Source organism: Heliconius melpomene, chromosome 21, assembly GCF_056956725.1.
Source record: "Heliconius melpomene rosina isolate 202511_hmr_F chromosome 21, ASM5695672v1, whole genome shotgun sequence".
Taxonomy (NCBI): Eukaryota; Metazoa; Arthropoda; class Insecta; order Lepidoptera; family Nymphalidae; genus Heliconius; species Heliconius melpomene.
In genome coordinates, this window is record NC_140409.1 from 12,856,242 (window position 1) to 12,872,001 (window position 15,760).

The 15,760-nt window shown below is 34.9% G+C and overlaps 1 protein-coding gene across 1 annotated transcript in view; it reads right to left on the reverse strand.

Moving 5' to 3' along the window:
* bma (SCY1-like protein bma) overlaps positions 1-4,328 on the reverse strand; it is a 123,804-nt gene extending 119,476 nt beyond the window's left edge. The window contains exon 1 of the mRNA XM_085205882.1: positions 4,169-4,328. The gene's annotated coding sequence lies outside the window, so the exon portion shown is untranslated. The remainder of the gene's footprint in view (positions 1-4,168) is intronic.
* Positions 4,329-15,760: the final 11,432 nt, after the last annotated feature.

A 15,760-nucleotide genomic window follows, 5' to 3' on the forward strand; every position in this document is an offset into this window, starting at 1 on the left:
TGAAGGCGTCGGATGAAGCCAAATAATAATTAATAAATCAAGTTCTAACTTAGTTAGGCGCTATGGCACAGTGCCGTAACTGCTAACGACGTTTGTAGGTTCAATGCCTACTTGGAATGATATTTCATTTTTTTAGCCATTGCGCGGTTGTGGGAATAGAATCCATAAAAATCTTTCCTTAATAAATCTTTCCTTTTCTTTTTACCAATTGTCTAATTTGATTGTACAAAACAAGACAGAAACGATAATTTTCGTCATATTACACTCGTACATCAAATTATTTATCTATACTAACTACAATATAATAATTTATTTATAAAATATATATAAATAAACCAGAATAATAAACGCATACTAAATCAATTAAAGAGTTTCGCTTGGCTCCAGCGTGAAGAGTTAATAAACTAACACCTCAAAACGCCAACGCACTAGACCACACTATTAACGGGTGCAAACGTTTACAGAATCACTAATCTACATGCGTATACTCAACCATGATTACACCGATGCATATGCATAGTCTATTATACTTATATTTTTTATTATTTTATTTAGCTTCACGCTGTATCCCGCATAAAGGAGGGTAGGCAGAGGGAACGTAGTGTGATGACACTCCGTTTCCCACTTTCCGTTGAATTCTGGTGGCTATGCGGATTGAGCAGCTAAACTCAACACTGCGCTTTTGTCGTCACTAGAGCGAGAAAATGAAAATATTAAATATGTAATTTCATCGAGTGGAAATCGAACCCATAACGTTTACAGTCACACGCTTGTGGCCCCTGCGCCACGTGTTCATCTGTTCAAATAGGCAACATAGGTAACCAGAGGTAAACTATATTACCCCGTATCCAATACGTCCTCTAGTCTACACTGATCCCCACTTTCTTCGAGTATACCGATCCATATTTACACCCGTCCACATGTACCTATACTCGTCCGCATGAACACTCGTCCACATGTACACTTGTCCACGTGTACAGCCTTCCATATCCAGACCCATCCACACGCACATCCTTTCACATGTACACCCATCCACATGTACATCCTTCCACATGCACACCCATCTATACAAGTATATAGCCCCAGCCCACATGTGAACTCATCTATATATCACTCATCCTAACACATATACAAACATTTACTCAAACGCATACCCATCATTCGTTTTTACATGTAAATTACTACAGAGGCAACCACGCATATAAAATACACACCCAAGCTCAAGAAATTGGTCATAAAAATATATACTTAAAATCCTATTACCCTAGTTTTAACCTAGCACTGCACGTAAGCGTTTTAAATTTTTCCTTATGCCTTAAGTAAGCTAGAAAATAGTTTGCGCTATTCCTTAGCAAATATTGATTTTGAAAAAATAAATATAATATTCTTATTATAGTATCCCGCATAGCAGGGTAGGCCGAGGAAGTCTAATGCTAAGACAATCCACTCCCCACTTTTTGCTGATTTCTCAATGCAAGAATTCGGTGGAAAGTGTGGAATGGAGGTATCTTACCGGGGAATGGAGTATCTTAACACTAGATTTCCAAGTTCCCTCTGCCTACCCAGCTGCTATGCTATGCTGCGGGATACAGCGTGAAGTTAAAAAGTATATAAATATATCTTCATTCTGGAAACAAATCCACTACCACTACCTAAGATACAGCGCTAATATGCAAATAACCATTTCCCTATATAAAATAATTTGGTGCGATAGTTTACGTTTAAAAAATCACATTTGATTTACGAAGCCCCTACTAGCTTTAACAGCTTTTTCTTAAGCTCATTTTACTAGATAATAATAACGATCGGCGAGAACGAAAATGCAACTTAATTTAAAATGTTGGCATAAAAATAAGTGTCTTATTATTGACTAAATTCGAGGTCATCGTGGCGCAGCGGGACGGTTGTAGGTTCGATTCCCACTCAGATCGGATTGAATTATTGTCATTTCCCTAGTTTGGCAAGACAAGGTAAGTCATTAAGTTCCGCCTCTAAATGAAAAACGGATGGTGCTGATGAATGGTAGAAAACGGAGAATGGAGTGTCTTAACACTAAGTTGTCTCAGCTTCCCCTACTACTTGCGAAATACAGCATGTAGCGCAAAGAATAGCTTTATATATTTCATCGTGCTTCGCCTTGACGCCAGAGCGAAAGAAATGGAAATATAAATTTAAATAAAATTTAATTTAAAGTCATTTAAATGAGTAAATAATATGATTCAATAATAACAATTGCAGGTCTAAATTGATGTAAATTTTATTTTGGTTCATTGGAGCAAAATTACTATTTACCTAATAGCAATAGTTAATAAAGCGTAAATGCAGATTCAATTTTCAATTTAGAAATATTTCAATTTAGAAATATTTGGATATTATAGTAATTCCCCAATTTTGTTGGACCCAGCGCGGCGTTGAGTCCCGCTATCCAACATGTAATGTCCTTTTTTTCTTCTAAATTAACATTTTTTCAGCTTCACGTTGTTTCCTGGTTATAGCAGAACAGGTAGAGGGAACCTAGTGCTAAATCATTTCGTTTCCCAGTTGCCGCCCAGTTTCTGAGACGTAGCGTGTTGAGAGATTGAAGTTAACGCCGCGCTTTGTCTTGTTGCTGGAGTGAAAATGAAAATATTACATTGCCTCGATAAGGAATTGAACCCATTGCCATCGTTCATAGTCAAACGTCGTGCTGACAGATTGTAAAATTAACCTTATGTAATTAATTGTAATTAACTTACTGTAACTAAACATATAAGATTGACATAATATTAGTTAAATACTAAATTTGGTTTTAATTTTTTTTTACCTACCCATATTAGAATAACTGAAGAAATAAGCAAAAACAATAAATAAAGTCGTCGGGCACCCCGACAACAATTAATTACTTCTTAATGAAGTCATTTCAAGTCTTAGACCAGGAATTTGTTGGTTGCTTCACAGCTAATAGAGAAACGTTTTGCAATATTTCGAAACTTTCAATAAACAATTAATATTTACTTTTAAATATATATTTGTATTATGGTTTTTACATTCTCTTTTTTAAGTGATTGTTTATAATAGAGAGTATACGCTAAAATGAAAGGTTCCACGACGTGAGAAAGTGATGAATACCTTAACCTAGGTTCCGCCTACTCTAATCGAGAAAAAGAAATGTATAATGAAGCTTAGATCTCTTCAGAGATCGAAATATACGTTTATTTCTCTTAGTTTCACACTTTACCACTCATAGTAAAGTAGGCAGAGGGAACCTTTGAACTTGGTGCTTTATCCTATTATCAGAGCTAGAATAAAAAATTGAATAGTTCATTCCCTCGAGTGGGAACCGAACCCAGAACCGTCCCGTTTTCTATCGCACCCATGTGCCCCTGTATCACGACGGCCTGTTACTTCTACGGCAAATGTTTTAAATTTAAAATATGATTCCCAAATTAAAATTATGTCTGATAAATTATCCATATGAACCTATTCTATTTTATATCTTAAGAAAATCATATTATAATTCTTATAACTTTATCTTAGTAGAAAGATTCCTTTTAGATTTTTTTTAGAAGATATATTAAGATTAAGTAAATAAACTTCTTTTAAAATACAGTATCTATAATTAAAAATATTTACCAAAAAAAGTAATTAAATTAAACAAAATCTTTAGAAAACGCCCAATTCCTTAAACCGCTTAATTGTTATTCTTTATGTTAATTTTGTTTACTGAGACTCCCTAAGCGTCGGGGCTCATTGATGGACTTAATTCAACATAAGAATTAGAAACTCAAATTTCCCCATTAAAAATTCACAACAAATTTAAATTTTCAATTACAATTTACATAATTTCTTAATAACAACTAGAAAATTTAATAATAAATGCTAAAAATAATTTAAAAGTAAAGTAAATTTTGAGATAAAAACAAAAAATGCGTGAACTAACCCCGAGAATACGTTAAGAAACTAACGCCTTCGAGCGCAACAGTTAGTTGTTACGGGTAAATCTGGTCGCCTGCAAATCCGTGATAAAATGGCGGATGTTCCCAGGATAAAAGCTTGAACGGAAAGTAAAAGAACGTGTCTTCGCTCGATATCGCGTACCTGTTGAGGGCCCGCGTCTCCCGCACACACTTCACTTCCGGGCCAAAGTTTTGCGCGGTAATATTTAAAAAAAAAATAGTTCTCCACTCACCGGAAGTGCTTGGCTGCTCTCCGGCGGGGCCGCCTTTCCTTTTGAAAACTTTTAAAACAGTTGAAAACAGTTTGACGTCTTGTTTTTACTGTTATATGTATATATTTACATGGTACGCCACGCACGAGCCTCTCGAGGGTAGGGACGCGTGCTCCCAGCGAGGCGGTTGTCGAGACAGTGCGGGCTCCGCGCCCCGCCCGGACCTCGCCGATCTCCAGCCAACTTTAAACCAACCCCTGCTGACTCCCTGTAAGCGTTCGCCATGCGCCGAACAATTATTTTTATTTTGGCCTTTGGTATGTGTGGAAATTGGAATTTTGGCGATTTTTAGCAAATTTTTTGGTTCATATTGAAAAAAATTGGCTTTGAGTGTGTGTTTTTGGTATTTCTTTATAAGAAAGGCTAGGTGACTTGTAAATGGTACGTGGTCAACGCCGGCTGCCACTGTGTGTAACATCAGAGGATTTGCAGGTGTTATAAGATGTTAGTTAATATTCATTTTCGAGTTATTCAACCGGTAGAGCCAATAAGCAGTAGCCTTAATCAAGAACACTTACTTATTATTTTCCATTTTGTTATAAATCCAATCCAATTTTTTCTAATATTGAATTGAACAAAATTTTTATAATATTGGATTAATACGTGTTTTTATATGTCTACATTTTTTATGCAAGGTAACGTAGTGCTAAGATACTCCGTCCCACTTTCCACCGAATTCCTAAGGCATACCGTCTTGAGTCGCAGAACATAACGCCGCGATTGTTTATCTCTCTCTCTCTCTCTCATCAGCCTATCGCCGTCCACTGCTGAACGTAGGCCTCCCTCATCAAGCGCCAACTATCGCGGTCTTGGGCTTCTCGCATCCATCCGGTGCCAGCCACCTTCTTTAAATCGTCCGTCCATCGTGCTGCAGGGCGTCCTACACTACGCTTGCCTAAGCGCGGTCTCCACTCTAACACATATCGGCTCCATCGACCGTCGGTACGTCTGGAGACATGGCCGGCCCAGTTCTACTTCAGCGTGCTGATTCTTCGTGCAATGTCAGTGACTTTGGTTTTCTTTATCTAATAAAATTAAAATATAGATTATTATTATAAAGACTTCTAACCTTTTTAAAGGAACAATTTAATATAATAATTATTATATTTTACTTCAACGAAAGGTCTAAAATCAGGTGTAGGTAGATATTTGCATAGCATCACGCGGCCCCGCTTTATCCTAACCTATTTTTTTTACATAAATATATTAGTTAAAAAATATAATATAAGTTGTAGTTAAAGTTCAAAAATATTTTACGAGTATTTTGATATTTTCTTTCTCTTAATGTTTATTTTCACATTTTGTATAGAAACTAGTTCTTAGGATTTGAGGTTATGCCAATAAGAGACATTACGTGTTGCGAACGGGGTGGAACCCAACGCCGTGCTTTGCCCCAACACCAGAGCGAAGAAATGAAAATATTAAATGTTTCATTTCCAATTCAATTCACAGTCGCTTTTACAGTCATTTTGGGCCCCTGCGCCACCACTGGCCTCAGGATTATAGTATAAATATTTTATTAAGATGATAACTATATGAAAAAAAAAACATATTTTAGATCTAATTCGTACCTACTACGTAGAGAAGGCTCTTTTGAGCTAGTTTTATTGTTTTAGTAGTTTTATTGAAGTTGTTTTTAGCCAAGAAACAACTTACAGTAGACAATGATTCTTTTTAGTTATTAAAAAAGCAACAACACGTGTAACGGGGTAGGCGGAGGGAATCCAGTGTTTAGACTCTCCGTTTCCTACTTTTCACCCATTATTGACTGCGACCGCGATGATTGTCTATGCTCTATGCAACCGATTCTCATCGGGCGGAAAGAGGAGATTATATTCTCTACTTACTCTGCTGTATACAGGATATAGTGTAAGGTTGAAAAAAAATATGCCGTAGCGTTTCATTATTCATTATGAAAGTGTAAAGAATCAACAAATGTTCTTCTAGCACATAAAATTTCAAATAAAATAATACTAATAATACTAACATTATATTAAATTAGTTCCATTACAAATATCACAAAATAAGTTAAGTGAGTGTTCATAATAGTATTCGTATTAGGAAGGCCGACAGGAGAATGAAAATATTATCCCAATGATAAAGGGTTCCCGCGGGACAGAATGAAAAATATATAATAGAATATACGAATAAAATGATATTATAAGTAGGTATCCGTATCGTTGTTATGAGTTTATCCCAATATTAGTTAATTCGGAATATTTATCTACCAAAGTAAAGAAACGTATAAATTCAACTCCCTTGAAAGGATATCGAACCCACCGCCATCGAGCTTACAGTTAGTTTTTATAATTAAATAATTTCTTCTCAGTTATTACAATTTTATAATTTATTACTTAAAATATTGAAATTCAAGTTGACACACTGTAGAATCATTAAAAAGTAATTATGGACGAAATGAACTTTTACATTGTAAATACAGTAAATTTGTGACAAATTATATGTTTACAGAAAGTTAAATTACGTAGCCTTTAAAGTGCAAAATATCACCTTTTAAGTGTACTTTTAAATATTAATTTATAAATAATACTATAGTAATAAAATAAAATTAGATATTTTGTTTGGTTGAACACGCTAACCTTAGGAACTGATGACTTGAAAAAATCTTTTAGGGTTATATAACTTATTGAAGAAGGTTATATATAAGCTATATTACATCATGTCAATCAGCTTCACACTATATTCCGCACAGATGGACAGGGGAAACCTAGTGTTAAGACACTCCGTTCCTCAATTTCGAGGTGTAGCATGGTGAGCGGTGGAAGCCAGAGCGATAAAATGAAAATATTAAGAAATAATAATTCATTCCCCCAAGTGGAGATTGAACCCACAATCATCGCGTTACATTTACACCCTCGTGCCCCTGTACCATGAGGGCCTCATCATGTAAATTGTTTCGCTATAATCCCCTATACCTGCGGATAGAGTTACCTTGGAGCTATTTCCTATAGCCGCAAGTAAGAGTTGGTTGTAATTACAAATGTATTAATTATGCGATTATTCTATTTTCTTATTGTTTATTTTTTTAGCAAAAATAAGGTAAGGGCTTTAGTAAAGACTAGAAAAATCTGTTTAAGTAATGATAAAAAATTACGAAAAAAACGAGAAGCTAATTTAAAAAAATTAGAATTAAGAATTATTAAAAATTAAGAATTATGTTCTAAAATATTTTAGCACCGCATATACAAGACACTCTACCATAGAAAACAACCGAAGCTCTTAAACTCTGATGGTGCTCAACGTAAAGTAACAAAGCCTATAGCTTCTTCGATAGATAGGCTATCCTACGCAAAAATATTTTTTTCAATTCGAACTAGTTCCTGGGATAATCCAAAAAAACTCTTCAACTTTAGTATTGACCAGAGGACCACTTGCGGCTTCGACCGCATACCACTTATAAATATTTTATTATTAACAGATTGTTTATATATATAATTTATAAGCAAGCAAGCACTACGTGGCTGCTTGAGAGGATGTCATCAGAGGCGCCCGATCAAGGGCGCCCTGCGAGATTCTAGTCTAGGCTTGCGACTACATAGAGAAATATTTTAATTTTACATTTTCTAGAAAAGTATAGGTCCAAATTATCTTCATTTTAAAATAAAATTTATCTTCATAAAATTTCCTTGATGATGAAATAACTTTAATTTACCTTTAACATTTTATATAAACTGTAATTATTACCAACGCAGGAAGACTGCAACGGTTTCGGCGAAATGTTCAATGAAAATCGTTCATTATTTATAATTACTAGAGAAACTGACGCGTTAACAACACGCGCTGCCATAGCAACTTGTGTTTAATTTTATACAAAAGTGTTATTAATTTAATGAAGTTTCTCTGGATTATTTATATAAGATGTTAGCATTCTGCAGTCATTTCCCTTATTCGTATTAATATATAGAAAAATATAACTCCCTCAGAAGGCAGAGGTCCCTTCTATATGTGGGGTAGAGTGTCAAGCGACTTACAGAATATTAGTCGCCCGCAATTTTGTTCGTGGCAGGGGTCGCCGCGAGTGAGCCTTCCATAGTCGCCCAAGAGTAGAAGTATGCCGAGACCGTAGGCCATTTGAGGCTCCGGTCTCTTTGGCTACCCGGTAGGGGTAAAACGTAAAAAAAATCTCTTTTCAGTTCCGATAGGAATTTTAAAAAATCCTCGCCGTCACTTCCTAACCTGCCTATATCAAAATTTATTTTTTCCAAGTTCAGTAGTTTCTCTTTCGTTTAGTTTCGTTATAGGATGTCATATAGGAATATGACATTTAGAGTACAAATGAACAAGAATTTAACTATATAATTTTATTTTATTTATTTATTTTTATTTTAAATTGGGAAACAAACAGCATTTACAATACTTTTTAGATAATAATTGACTATTAAAGTTCTGAAACATAATACGTATTAAATATGTATTACATTTAATTATGACACACGTTTCTCGTTGCCGGTTATTATTTATGTATAAACTTTTTCACGTAACTTCAACACGATAGAAAGTCAACAGAAGTAAAAAAAAAAATCACACGTTCATAGTGAGATCGCCGCGGTGCAGCAGCACTTTATCTATTTCCTAGCTCTGGAAACGAGACGTTATTTTCTTTTTTTAACTTCACATAGTATCTCGCACAGGCACAGGGAACCTGGGAACCTGGGAAATGGTAGCTTTTTGCTTATATGTTCATTCGACGATTCAAAAGTGCTTGTTACAGTCTATTTGAATAAAGAATATTTTGAATTTGAATTTGAATGTTAGACCATTCCCATTAAATCACTTCCTTTTCTCATTATCCACTGGATTCTCAACATATTGCGAATTTAATGGCAGAACCACACGCCGCACTTGGAATTATGAGAGCGGAAAATAAAAACAATTCAATCACACGAGTGAAAATCGAACCCAAACACTCTGTCTTTGAGAAATGGAACAGCGTCATGCTGTTCCAGTATGACGAAACAAAATTCAATTATTTTTTTTATTTACTTTCATACGTTTTTTTATTCAATGCTGTCGAATAATTTGAGCTATGCATTGTTTTACTATGCACCTGTCAGTTATAATTTGGCCGTCGCGTCGTGGCGCAGGCACAAGGATGTGACTGTAACGCGACGGTTGTAGGTTTGATCCCCACTCGAGGAAGTGAAATATTTATTTACGTTTATATTTCCATTTCTTCGCTCTGGTGTCGAAGCAAAGCGCGGCGTTGAGTTCCTCCACTCAACACGCAATGCCTCCAGAATTCGGGAGAAAGTGGGGAATGGAGTGTCTTAATAGGTTCCCTCTGCCTACTCTGCTGTGTGCGGGATACAGCGTGAAGCTGATTTAGTTTGATTTAATTATACTTTTAAGAAATATATTTAAGTAATTATCGGAAACCACAAACATTGTACATACATTAATGTAATTAAATGATCGATTAAATGTTTAAAAGTAATCAATTTACTGTTCGTCCCTTACGTATTTTATCTATCTATGGTAAAAATAAAATAGCTCCACTCTCAATCCCATAGCGGTTGTGACCATGGTATTGGGTGGTGGAAGTCAAAGTCGTGGTCTGTCGTGTTATTAGAGCGGGAAATTGAATTTAATTTATTCCCCCGAGTGGGAATTGAACTCGTAATCATTGCGTTTACAGACGGTGAGTCGCTAGTTGTAAACGCCACTATGACTAAATATACGGTACGATTATGTTATTATATAATTGATTTATATTTTACTATTATTTTTCATTAGAGCATTGACAAATGTATTGAAAATCTAAATATAGAACAAATAAAGTATATTTTTCTATATTTCAATTGTTGATTAAAAAAGCGATATCTAATATTAGTTACTATTTTAATTAAAAAATAAATTTATAAGCATCCCAGAGAAACTAATATTTTTTTCTCACGTTTTTTCTCATACAGCTGGGTAGGCAAAGGCAAACCTAGTTTTAAGACTGCAAAGCACCAACCGGTTTTCGAGACAGTGTTAAGTGGCGGAAACCAACGCCGCGGTTCGTCTAGTTACCAAAGCGAGAGGCAGAGTAGAAAAGAGAATAATTAGAATCCACAACCGTCTTGTTTACAGCCATTCACCGCGCCACGACGGCTTAATTATTATTTTCAATTATATTTATATTTTATATTTTATATAATATAATAATAATAATATAATATAATAATAATAAAGCGGAAGAGTTTGTTTGTTTGTTTGTTTGTTTGAACGCTAAGATCTCTGGATCTACTGGTCCGATTTACTTTGTTTTTGTTTTGAATGAAAGCTGCATTCTTCAGAAGTGCTATAGGCTATATAACATTACATTACACATATATACTAATATATTTTAAAGTACTTTCTAATTTGACATGCAATTTATTCTGCCATGTTAATAACAACCGTCGCGTCGCTACGCAACCGTTACCGCGACATTTTGATATTCATCCTTATGAAAATAAATATAATAGTCACTTTTAGCATTTTATCTAGATTGAAATTATAGTTTACTGTATAACATTCTAATAAATAATTAAGGAGATGTCACTGATTCGGAATGACCTAGCCTTCGGGCGGCATAGTATGAGTATGACCGACGCGAAATTATTCTTATAGTTCAAGCAGGCGTAGCCGCGTCCGGGTCCACTAGTTATATAATATAACAATAGGTTTCCATGTCTCACATAATTCCACATGTCAAAACTTAATACTAGTTGTCAATGTACAAATAATGCATTACCATTAATTTAGTATCGACACTTTCTCTAAGTACTGTACTGTAAACGATTGTTCGATATACAATTAATTGAAACAATCCAAACCTCATTTAGCAATTACTTGTGCTATATTAGAAGAAGACTAATTGTCTTCTAACCTAGTATTATGGTGATATGTTAGTTTAAATGTTTAAGATTCCTTTGTATTTTGATCTTACTTCATCTAAGTGCGATCTGGTCTCGCCCATAGAGTTCCGTACGAATTTCCTCGTTCTGGTTAAGTGGTGGCGTTAAGTTCCACCAAACATTAGTCACTGTCTCAAATTTTTTTTTGGGGAGGGGGGGGGGGGGGGTAAGAAAGAATAGAGCTGCTTTCCTTGTTGTCTGAGACAAAGCAAAAAAAATCAAAATCTAACATAACCATTCTTATGTAATATCGAAATTTGTGCGAAATATCTGGTATTTCAGTAAAATAAACTAAATTCCAAGCAAACTTAAAGTAGTATTATTTAAAACTAAAAAGTTACGAACTCAACCATTTGGCATTTGGCTTTTATAACACAGCTTAAAGTCTCTATCTATAAGACTCTATTACTTCTGTTGCAATTTACTAAGAATACAAAATATTTTTTTCAGTTTCACGGTGTATCATGAATTTAGCAAGATAAGTGGGGGAAGCCTATTGTTACGTTTCCCACTTTCCGCTGAAATTTGCTGGCATTGCTGGGTTTTGGGGTTTGCCTCGACAACGAAGAAATGAAAATATTACATATTTCATTTCCTCAAATAGAAATCGAACCCACAACCAGTCCCGCTTACAGTCACACGTTTTTGCACTGCGCCATGATGACCTCTAATGTAATTTAATATAATGTAATTTAAACGTTAATTAACATCTTTGAGTGTAATTAACATAAGCCAGTGAAGCGATATTTAAATATTTATATTTAAATATTTCGATATTTAAATATTTATCGAAATTTCATGTATCATCTCGATATTTTTATTATTGCCAAGTCAAATTTACAAGTTTACGTGGAATTCTCACATTTCATTGAATACTAAATAAATGAAACTATAAAAACATTTATATTGTACAATGAATGCATTGTTATTTTTATTATAAATCAATAAAAGTTTGATTATTTTTTATAAATCTAATTTTAGTAGTTACTAATACTAATTTTGTTCAAGTAAAACGTTGTCTACGTCAAAAAGCTATTTTTCGTTACCATTGAAAATATATGAGGACATCGTAAGCCAGTTCAGACAGATCGTTTTATTGTAAACGCTATTGGTTGTAGGTTTGATTCCCGCTTGCAGTAATCCCGTTCATTTAACCCTCTGCGACTGATATGGTAGTCCCGGTGGTAGATTCGGTGTATTACCACTGATTTTCAAAAAGCACCACCACCAGCTTTCAGTACCTAATTGTAATGAGATTACGCGTCAGATAGTGTATGGCAGGTGGTCGTAGGTAACCCCCTGGTCCGTAGAAGGAGGAAAGTGTCCACGAGATTAACACGTCAGCGTTAAAGTACGTAAGTGTCTACTAGACTACCACCTCAGTAAATTGGTTATATACTATTTTTATTTTAAATAATGTGTTTTCTAAAATAACGCGAAATACATAATTTAGCGTTATTTTAGAATTAGATTTTATTTATTTAAATTATATTTGTTTAATATAAGTAAGTCTAATATAAGTAATATTAAAAACAGAAATAAATTTGTTAAAAACTAAAGAAGGAGACCAAATATTATTTCTGATTGTTCGTATGTAATTCCTTTGATAATTCTCAAAAAAGGATAGGTATAATTTTAAGACTGTCTAATTTTTTATTCAACCATTGAATGTTTTTCATATTCACTAGACTTATTAAAGTAATAATAATTTTTTCAAATGTCATTAACTTTAAAGAAGAGATTCTTGGTTGGTGGATGCTTCATAGAGGTTAGAACACAGTTATTAAACCTAGTAAGGTAGATGAAGATTCCGTTCTACCACCTGAATTTGAGGTGTTGCCTATTGCTTTGTTTTGCCTGGAGTGCAAAATTGAAATAATACATCCCCTCTAATTGGAATCGTATGTCTATGACCATCGCATGTCTAGTCAGCTGCCGGCGCTATGCACCACAACTACCTTTACAATGTATTCAAAAAAAAAAAATCAAAATTCAAAATATTCTTTATTCAAATAAACTTTATTAGCACTTTTGAATCGTCGAATGTACATGTCAACAAAAAGCTACCACCGGTTCGGAAGGCAGTTCTGCTGAGAAGAGCCGGCAAGAAACTCAACAGTTGCTCTTTTTAAAGTCAATGGTATATTTTACTATTACATTAGCTGGCAGCTATCCTGCCTGACATTCAATAGACATTAATTCCATACATCTTTATCCTCTAAATATTCTTGAACAGTGTAATACGCTTTACTTGTCAGAATTTTTTACAGATATTATAAATTTTGGTAGTGGCAAATTAAGAATACACTGCGGAATTTTATTATATACACGTATACTCAGACCCATAAAGGATATATATATAATTAAAAAGTACTAGCAGCAAGATTCCCTCAACTAATCACCTAATAGGGCATCAAGAGTCCTCCCCAGTAGGCTTTGGTCGAACCGAGCAAAGCAAAGCCCCCCACTACAAACGGTGTTCGCAAGTCTCGATCCGAGACTCAAAGGAGACGCCCTTGCGCCACTGTGTTCTCTTTTGTTGGTACCTTCCACGGTAGCCAAGCCAAGGTCAGAGCTCGTCTAGCTCGGCCTCCCCAAGCCCGGTGACGCTGTAGAGGCACATATGGCCAACAGCATGAAAAATGAAAATGAAATGCAGCAAGATTTATTCTAATAAATAAAAAAAATCTGTGCAGCGTATGCACACGAGGTCAAAATTCAATTTAAACTCGCCCTCGCAGCTGTAAATAGTGAAAGTAAGTTATGATACACAAAATGTAATTTACTGAGGTGTTACAACTGTGGTGGGGCCTTTTGCTATTTTATATTGGAATTAGGTTTATTTTATGAGGTTGGGGGTTCGGTCACCAATCGGCGGATTATAATATTTAAAATTTCATTTTCTCGCCCGCTCCTCACTCAACACGAAATGGTTTAACACTGACTTCCGCCTACACCGCAAAGCGTGTAGCTTTCTTTGATCTTTATGATTTGCCGTATTAAGAGAGAGAGGAGCCTAATGCTACGATTCTCCGCTCTCTGATACTATAATTAGAAAGTAGAGTACCTATCCAAGATTCTTCCCACTCTTTATCTGATAATTGAAGATACTCTAAGATCATAAAATAAAACTAAATGGACAAAAATGTTATAAAAATACAGTAAGAACCATATTTAAAACAATTCTATTAAGAGTGAGGCCATTGTGGCGCAGCGGCACAGGGGTGACCGTAACGCAATGGTTGTAGGTTTGACCCCACTCGAGGAAGTGAAATATTTATTTCCGAGGCAGAACGCGGCGTTGAGTTCTGCCATTCAACACGTAATACCTCCAAAATTCGACAGAAAGCGGGGAACGTTCCCTTTGCCTACCCTACTGTGAGCGGGATACAGCGTGAAGCTGATTTATTTGATTTATTTTTTATTCTATTAAGATTCTTTTCTATAAGAGTATAAAAATATTGGAAAATATATACGTATCTACATAACCTAAATAAAATTCCTGATTCCCTTGAAAATGATTTCAAGGCCGTGGAGTTGTATTGCTTCTCTGAAGTCCTCGTAGCGTTCAACGAACGTAGTCACGTTTCAGGAATACCTCTTAGCTATTAAAGTGGAAAATTCTTAATATTTTTTGTAATTATCTTTCCTTCTTGATGCTTTACTTGTTTGTGTCTTGTTGGTCACTAGTATATTTGAGAAGAGACGAATAGAATGTTATGTTAAGACTCTCCGCTCTTTATAATATTTTCCTTTCCTCGCTCCGGTAACGAGGCAAAGCGCGGCGTTGACTAGTTTCAATGGGAATGGAGTATCTTAGCACTAGCTTCCCTCTGCTTACCCTGCTATGTGCGGGATACAGCGTGAAGCTAAAAAAGGAAATATATTAAAGTAGTGATTGGGCACAATAATGTAAAATCCCATTTTTTTTTTTTTTTTTTCTTAGTGCTTCTTTCAACTCCCCAACTTCCCTATGCCAAATTGCATTATTCTATCTCGCGTAGTTATGGTTGTGCGTTGTCTGTCGGTCACTCAGTAATGGAAGAGTTCTTAAGTAGAGTTGAGTTGTAAACTAAATATATGTATACAGAATTAAAAAGTGTAAATCGATCGACGGATTAATTATAGTCTATAGGTAGGGGACTACAGTGCCTATCCATTTCATCCCCATGGTTCAGCAGATATTAGGGAATTTGGGACATTTTACATAAAAACTGATTCTTGAACAAAATTGGCAAATACAGCCGGACTGTTGGATCAGCGCTTGTGATTTTTTTCGTCAATATAGCCCAATAATAGGCCTTTTATATATTAAAATAGTTAGAAACTATCGATCTATAAATTTTGGAAATAAAATCGAAAAAATAAATTATTGAGCTACAGCTTTTCAGAAAAACAATTACGAGCGCAGACGCAACAGTCGGGCTGTATTTCCCAATTATGTTCAAGAATCCGGTTTTTCCAAAAAAATCACAAATTCGCTAATATCTACTGAAACACTAAAAATCGCTCATCATATATGGAGGTGAAATGTATAGGTACTGAAATCCCCTACCTATACACTACCGATTGAGTTACATCGTGTATTTCATAATTTTAATAACTTACCTTTAATAAGTGTTATAATCTATAAAAGAATCATAAAGTTAAATAA